The following is an 8,231-nucleotide window of genomic DNA, read 5'->3' on the forward strand; positions in this document are numbered from 1 at the left end:
ATTAGAGAAAATTGGATTTTTCAAATTAACAAGATGCTAAGAACACCCCCGTTGCATTTAATTTCAATAGCATGTGTGCTATAGACTGATAGTGTTTTTAGGCAACTTTCTTAAGCTTATTAGAATCTTTAATGATGTCCTTCCCCAACACAGACACAGAAACACACACACATACACCCACCAAAGAAGAAATTTGATAGCATTCTTAATTTAATGCTGTACGTTAACAAACTTTATGTTAACATGTGATATTTATATGTACATGTCTTGAGTTTGGTTGTCTATAATGATTAAAGGCTAATCTTCCAATGAATATTAGTAACACATGCATAGTAATTTCTGAGCATTTGCTACTATATTATATTATATTATATTATTGACAGTTTCACCTTTGCTTTTATGGTGATGTATGAAGGCTTAGTTAGCAACTGACTTTTGTCATATCAGCCTGTCTAACCTTACAGTAAATAAACAATAAAGTCCATTATTTTAATGGAAAGTTTATAGGTTTTCAAAAGCAAATGGCTAAGGTTATACAATTTGGAACTAACATGTTTTATCTTGTGAATTCTAGTTTATTTTTAATGTCATTTATGTAATTGTGTAATGTTCTCTTTATGTTCCATCAGCGTTTATATTAGCATCTGTTTAAGCTTCTTAAAGATAGAGACAAGCATCCTTTTTTATAATCTTAGGTATATATTAAATAGCTTTTTATACTGCCTTTTCTAGAATGCGTTGTTCACCTTTAAAATGAAAAGATTTAAGATAGTTTTATGAGGTTATATGCTCATGTACATAAATAATAACTTTGACATGTAAAGAGTTTTATTTGTTATATTATCTCTTAAAGCAATCATTTTTATATCTTAACTTCAGCATTATATTTTATTTTATTCTACCTTTAGCCTGCATTGGGATAATGACTGACACAGCAGTGTTCAGTTTGTATAAACTTTCATTAATATGTTTTTAAACCTTACTTAAAAAAGAATGTTATTTTTCCTAGGCATTTTTCTTTTACTACAGTTGTTAAAGATGAACCAATGAATTAAACCAAAAAAACAGGAGACTTAAAAACAATTTTTTCTAAAACTTTTAAATTTATTTTTAAATTATAGTTAGCATAAAGTATATTAATTTCAGGTGTACAACATAGTGATTAGTCATTTATATACCTTATGAATAGTAGATGTTTTTATATTTGTACTTAAAAACCTCTTACAGTAAACTCTTTTATTTTAGATTCTATTCATAAATATTAGTACAGTGGCATTTGACTTAATTTTTTATTGCAACTTTTAAATTTTGTATATTAATAAAACATTTATATTAATGGCTATTTCAGTTTGTTAAACAAATATTAAATGCTGAGTATGTGCCTGGTCAGAAATCTGTGGATGAACACACACACACATAATAAACATAAAACCTATTCTTGTCTTGAAAAGGCACTTAATTGAGAGGAAGGAGGCAGGTGCTAAGAACATTTCAGTATGAATATAACGATATGAAGAGAGATATGTACAGGTTGGTCTGGGACTGGGAGCACAGAAAATAGATATTTTCTGGAGGAAAAATTAGTTTGTCATTAAATTTTATAGCCAATATTCCATGAGGAAGAAAAAAAATTTACCCCTTCAAAAAAAAAAAAAGATTTTATTTCAAACAAAGAAGCCTAATCTGTTTCCAAATATTAAAAAAAAAGAAAATTAAGGAAAGGCCATTTAATAAGTTCACTTTCATATAATTTTAATTCATATGTTTTTTAATTCACTGTTGTTTTCCTTTTTTAAAAAAATGTTTTTATTGATTTTAGATAGAGGAAGGGAGAGGGAGAGAGATAGAAACATCAATGATGAGAGATAATCATCTATTGGTTGCCTCCTGCACAACCCCTAGTGGGGATCAAGCGCAACTGGAACACATGCCCTGACTGGGAATTGAACCGTGACCTCCTGGTTCATAGGTTGATGGTCAACAACTAAGCCACACCAGCCAGGCTCACTGTTGTTTTCTTAATCTGTATTCTTTCTGCTGTTGATAGCTAATAAATATTTTAGTTTAAATACTATGTTTTTTAGTTCCAGGATTTCTATTTTAATTTTTTTGAGTTATCATTTTTCATCTTTTTAGCTAGTTATATCAATTTTTAAAAACCTATATTCCTTAATATATTTATAATTTTTAGGATCTATTTACCAATTCCCTCAGCTATCTGTAAGTCTACTTCTTTTACTTATAGGCATTGTGTTTTGTTTTTGTAATTTTATATTTTATGCTAGACATTGTATAAAAGACTAGTATAAAAGACTAGTACAGACTGTAGTAGCTAATATTTTTCCCTGGAAGAGCCTGAACTCACCTGCCAGGTAGCTAGAATAAAGGGCTGATTCTTTTATCTAAACTGGAGTTGAGTTTGATCAGAGCTTTGTACCACTGTTAGTTTCCAGTGTCTTAAGCTCAGGTTTAGGCCTCTTTCTCTTGCCAATTTCCTGGGAAGACCATCAGAATAAAGCTGGTTTTAGGGAAGAAGACAAAGTCAGGATTTTATGAGGTTTGGGAGATCTGATTTTTGGTGAGTCTTTCAGTGTGGAGCAAGGGGTTAGAGGGAGAGGAAAGGTGCTGGTCTGGATTTGGCATGGTTCTTTATCTAGTTGAGAATTGGTGGACATTGTGAGGGTTGGCTTTCTGAGTGAATTTTGAAGAATAAGTAGTCTAGCTAAGTCATCTGTTCTTGAGAAAATGTATTTACTCACAGGTTTAGTTGAAAAGTCTCTTATTTATATAAATAGGTTTTTTTGAGTGACTGAAACAAGGAATCTCTTCTTGGGCAAGAGTTTCTGGAATAGCAGAGAGTTGAATAATAATGTGATGTTAATGGTGATGGTGAACTGTGTAGTTGCAGATGATTTTGGCTTTGGTATCTAAGCACTGAAGGAAAACCTCTCTCTTCCTGCTTTTGGAGCATAGCCACCAGCTTCATCTACATTCTCAGTTTGCAGAGAGGACTAGCTCTACCTTTCAGGCTTCTCTAAATTCCTGTGCACCATATTAGCCCAGACCTGGCCATAAAAATGGGCTGGGTTCTCCTTGTTCAAGTAACGTTCCTGTGCTTATGGTCATTCATTCATTTATTCCTTCTTTCTTCCTTTCCCTTGGACCCAACATTGGATAAATTCCCTCAGGTATGAAAGCCACTATTTCTGTCTGCTCAACTTGAAAGGGCTCATCCCTCTCTGAAAATTGTTTATTTAAATTTATTTTCTTCCAAGGCTATTTGATGGTTTTCATGGAAAATATGAGTGTTTTCTTTCTGTTACATCTTCACTAGAAACAGGAGTCTTTTTTAAAGTTAGGAAAAGTAAGTAAAAAATAAACAAAAATTATTAGTGAACCAGTAATAAATTGTATGTTACCTCCCAATTCTCATTTTGTTTTTTTTCCTCTTTTTTTTTCTTTTTTTAAAAATATATTTTATTAATTTTTTACAGAGAGGAAGGGAGAGGGATAGAGAGTTTGAAATATCGATGAGAGAGAAACATCGATCAGCTGCCTCCTGCACACCCCCTACTGGGGATGTGCTTGCAACCAAGGTACATGCCCTTGACCGGAATCGAACCTGGGACCTTTCAGTCCGCAGGCCGACGCTCTATCCACTAAGCCAAGCCGGTTAGGGCCTCTTTTTTTTTTTTTTTTTAATCATATTCTTGATAAGTACTCAAAAGATAAATTTATCTTTGAATGGGGTAAAAACAAGTCTTTGAGTTACTGTTTTCTAAGGTTAATGCAGATGTTATGAAAAGAAACTTAAATGTTTACAATTCAAATTTTTAGTGATTCCTTACTCATAGTACTCTTTGTTTTAATTAAGCTTTAAAATTTTCCAATGGCTTAAGAAAAAATCAAAATGAGCCTATTTCTTTGTAATAGTTTTCTTTAAGTCTTCTTTCAAGGCTTTTAGAAAATCTCTGTCAACAGAAACCTACTAATTCCAAACTCATTCTTGAGTATTAAATCAGTTGTTAGTACTTTGGGGTGTATATTGACCTAATTTTGACCTTGCAAAGCTAATCAGCTAAAGAAACTAATTATTAAATCACATCTGTGCTGCTTAGAAATAGTAAGACTTGTCTTGAACTTGCATCGTAGATTTTAGTGGGACATCTGGTATATATTTCAGTAGGCTCCATTAAGTAAATTTTATGTCTTGAAGGGGGAGAGCATTTCTAATGATGTGATTCTACCTCTATAACCAGTTTTAGGTTTCTCCTTGTATGAATGACCATAGGATCTAGAGCATGGTCCTGAATTTTTTTCTTTCAGACTATTTAGCCTTAGATGGTGGTGGAATACTTAAATCTCTTCTTTTATTCTGTTTTTTTTTTTTTTTGAGTGGTATTATGTGCTAAGAGCTTCAAGGCATTGTGAATATAATAACAAGCCAAGCAGACAGTTCTATTCACAAGGCATTAATGGGGAGACATATTAAAATTCACCTTATGAATATTAGATAAACCAAAGAGTTATTAAGAATTTGATTCCATGTGATAAAAGCATTGTAGTTATATAAGAAAATGTCCATACTTTTTAGAGATATAAACTGAAGTATACAGGGGAGAAACGACATGATGTCAGGCATTGCTTCAAAATAGCTCAGCAAATACGGGCATGGGCAGGGGGCAGAGGAAGAATAGATGAAGCAAGTGTGCCAAATACTGTTGAATATAGGTACTTAGAGCTTCTATACTTGTGTCTGTGTTTGAAATTTTTAATAGTTGTATTTTTTTAAAAACAATCATACCAGTGAAAGTATTCTAAGAAATGCATAAGAGTGATGAGGCAAAGGTACTCCATTGAGATAAGTTATTTCTATACCACTGAGCTACCTGCTGTAGCTACCAAAGCGGAACACATGTTTACCCTACTTAACCATCTCACTTAAGTCTTTAAACAGAAGAAATGTGTTCATATGTTCACCAAAACACATGAGTAAGGATGTCCATTGCAGCATTCTTCATTGTAGCTAAAGACTGGAAACAAGCAAAAAATTCATCATTAGTAAAATGGATAAGTAATAGTATATTTATGGAGTAGTGTACATCAATGAAAATGATGAACTTCAGCTGCGCAGGAAGATGGAGAAGCGGAACCTCAAGTTGCGGCAGAGGAACCTAAAGCTGCAGGGGGCCTGGGATGTGAGCCTGTCAGAAACTCAAGATCAAGATGTGTCTCAAGAAACCGTAGCAAGTGGAAAAATTAAAAAATCCCTGAAACAGTCTGTGAATGTAGGCTTGTCAGAAGCCCCAAATGGAGATACATGTAAAGAAACAGTGGGAGGTGGAAAAGTTAAAAAATCCCTAAAGCCGTCTATGAATAAGGGCCTGTCAGAAGCCCAAAATGGAGATATAGCTAAAGAAACAGTGGAAAATGTAAAAGTTAAAAAGTCCTCCAAGAAATCTACCGTATTAACCAACGGGGAAGCAGCAATGCACTCGCCCAATTCAGAATCTAAGAAGAAGAAGAAAAAGAAAAAGAGAAAAATGGTGGATGATACTGGGCCTGATACCAAAAAAGCAAAAACAGAAGACAAAGTGGAGCCAGAGGAATGTGCTCAGGCCCCTGAAGAAACCGAAACCAGTCTGGGGAAGCCAGGCGATGGGGAAGAGGAGAGCGAGGTGCCTAGCCTGCCCCCTGGGACTGACAGGAACAGGAGTTCTTATTCTCTCCCCTACTAGGGAACTGGCCATGCAGACTTTCGGTGTTCTTAAAGAGCTGATGACACACCACGTTCACACATACGGGTTGATAATGGGCGGCAGCAACAGGTCTGCTGAGGCACAGAAGCTTGCTAATGGGATCAACATCATTGTGGCCACACCAGGCCGTCTCCTGGACCATATGCAGAATACTCCAGGGTTTATGTATAAAATCCTGCAGTGTCTGGTTATTGATGAGGCTGATCGTATCTTGGATGTTGGGTTTGAAGAGGAGTTAAAGCAAATTATTAAACTTCTGCCAACACGCAGGCAGACCATGCTCTTTTCTGCCACACAAACTCGAAGAGCTGAGGACCTGGCAAGGATTTCTCTGAAAAAGGAGCCATTGTATGTTAGTGTCGATGATGATAAAACTAATGCAACAGTGGATGGTCTTGAGCAGGGATATATTGTTTGTCCTTCCGAGAAAAGATTCCTCCTGCTCTTCACATTCCTTAAGAAGAACCGGAAGAAGACACTCATGGTCTTCTTCTCATCTTGTATGTCCGTGAAATACCACTATGAGTTGCTGAACTACATCGATTTGCCTGTCTTGGCCATTCATGGAAGGCAGAAGCAAAATAAGCGTACAACCACATTCTTCCAGTTCTGCAATGCAGGTACGGGGATATTGTGCACAGACGTGGCAGCTAGAGGGCTTGTGCACAGAGGCAGCTAGAGGGCTGGACATTCCTGAAGTCGACTGGATTGGTCAGTATGACCCTCCAGATGACCCCAAGGAATACATTCATCGAGTGGGAAGAACTGCCAGGGGCCTAAACAGAAGGGGGCATGCCTTGCTCATTTTGCATCCTGAAGAATTGGGTTTTCTTCGTTACCTGAAGCAATCCAAGGTCCCATTAAGTGAATTTGTGTTTTCCTGGTCCAAAATTTCTGACATTCAGTCTCAGCTTGAAAAATTGATTGAAAAGAACTACTTCCTTCATAAGTCAGCCCAGGAAGCATATAAGTCATACATTCGAGCATATGACTCCCATTCTCTGAAACAAATCTTTAACGTTAATAACTTAAATTTGCCTCACGTTGCTCTGTCATTTGGCTTCAAGTTGCCTCCTTTTGTTGATCTGAACTTGAACAGCAATGAAGACAAGCTGAAGAAGAGAGGAGGCGGCGGTGGATTCGGCTACCAGAAGCCCAAGAAAGTGGAGAAGTCCAAAATCTTCAAGCACATTAGCAAGAAGTCTTCGGACGGCAGGCAGTTCTCTCACTGAAGACGTCCTTCCACCTTCGGGGCTTAGTCCTGAGAGGAGTGGTTTTTCTTGCTCTAACAAGGACTTTTGACTGTAGGATTGGGACTGATCTAACAAGAGTGTAAATTGGCATGGAGTGCAAGCAATGAGCACTATTTCCAGCAAGTCTTGTTTATGTTGAGTCATAAAACAAAAACGACGAGTTCATTTTCTTGATTTCCCAAGGACAGCGCAAAGGGGTTTTTTTGGTCTTTGTTGTGATTAAAGGGTATTTTGAGGTAAAAAAAAAAAAGATGAACTTCACTGTATGCTACAACATACAGTATATATCTATAAACAATTGAATATAAAAAAATAAACGAACAAGCAGAACAGAAACATACTCATAAATACAGAGAACATTTTGAAGGTTGCCAGATGGGAGGGTGGTTAAGGGATAGATGAAAAAGGTAAAGGGATTAAGAAGTACAAATTGGCCTTTCCAGCGGTGACAGCTTCCTCTTGACATCTTGCTAAGGATCTCCTTCATCCCTCTCCAGGAGAGAAAGGAAACACAAGAAAATGCGCCTGGTGCAGAGTCTCAGTTTCTACTTCATGGGTGTGCAGTGCCCAGGATGCTATAAAATCACCACCGTTAGCCATGCACAAACGGTAGTTTTATGTGTTGGTTGCTACACTGTCCTGTCTCAGCCTACAGGAGGAAAAGCAAGGCTGATAGATAGAGGGTGCTCCTTCAGAAAGAAGCAGCACTAAAAGCACCCTGACAAGCCCTAACCGGTTTGGCTCAGTGGATAGAGCGTCGGCCTGCGGACTGAAAGGTCCCAGGTTCGATTCCGATCAAGGGCATGTACCTTGGTTGCGGGCACATCCCCAGTAGGGGGTGTGCAGGAGGCAGCTGATCGATGTTTCTCTCTCATCGATATTTCTCTCTGTCCCTCTCCTTTCCTCTCTATGAAAAATCAATAAAATATATATTAAAAAAATAATAATAATAAAAAATAAAAGCACCCTGACAAACGGGGAACCATCCCAATAAACACACTTTGGATTTAAAATATAAAAGAATTGGTTGTTATAGAATAGTCATGGGGATATAAAGTACAACATGGGGAATATAGTCAATAATCCTATCTAATAACGAGGTGATATGCAAATTGACCATCATTCCAACACACAAGGTGGCCGCCCCCATGTGGCCACAAGATGGCCGGCAGGGGAGGGCAGTTGGGGGGGACCAGGCCTGCAGGGGAGGGCAGTTGGG

General features: G+C 37.0%; 1 protein-coding gene and 2 pseudogenes across 4 annotated transcripts in view; all 3 read left to right on the forward strand.

Moving 5' to 3' along the window:
* Positions 1–8,231, forward strand: part of PRMT3 (protein arginine methyltransferase 3) — a 97,735-nt gene that overhangs the window by 60,861 nt on the left and 28,643 nt on the right. The window lies entirely within an intron of this gene.
* LOC102249528 lies at positions 5,098–7,262 on the forward strand (annotated as a pseudogene).
* On the forward strand, positions 7,479–7,724 carry LOC102249235 (annotated as a pseudogene).

The sequence above is a fragment of the Myotis brandtii genome, unplaced genomic scaffold (assembly GCF_000412655.1).
Source record: "Myotis brandtii unplaced genomic scaffold, ASM41265v1 scaffold293, whole genome shotgun sequence".
In the NCBI taxonomy this organism is placed as follows: Eukaryota; Metazoa; Chordata; class Mammalia; order Chiroptera; family Vespertilionidae; genus Myotis; species Myotis brandtii.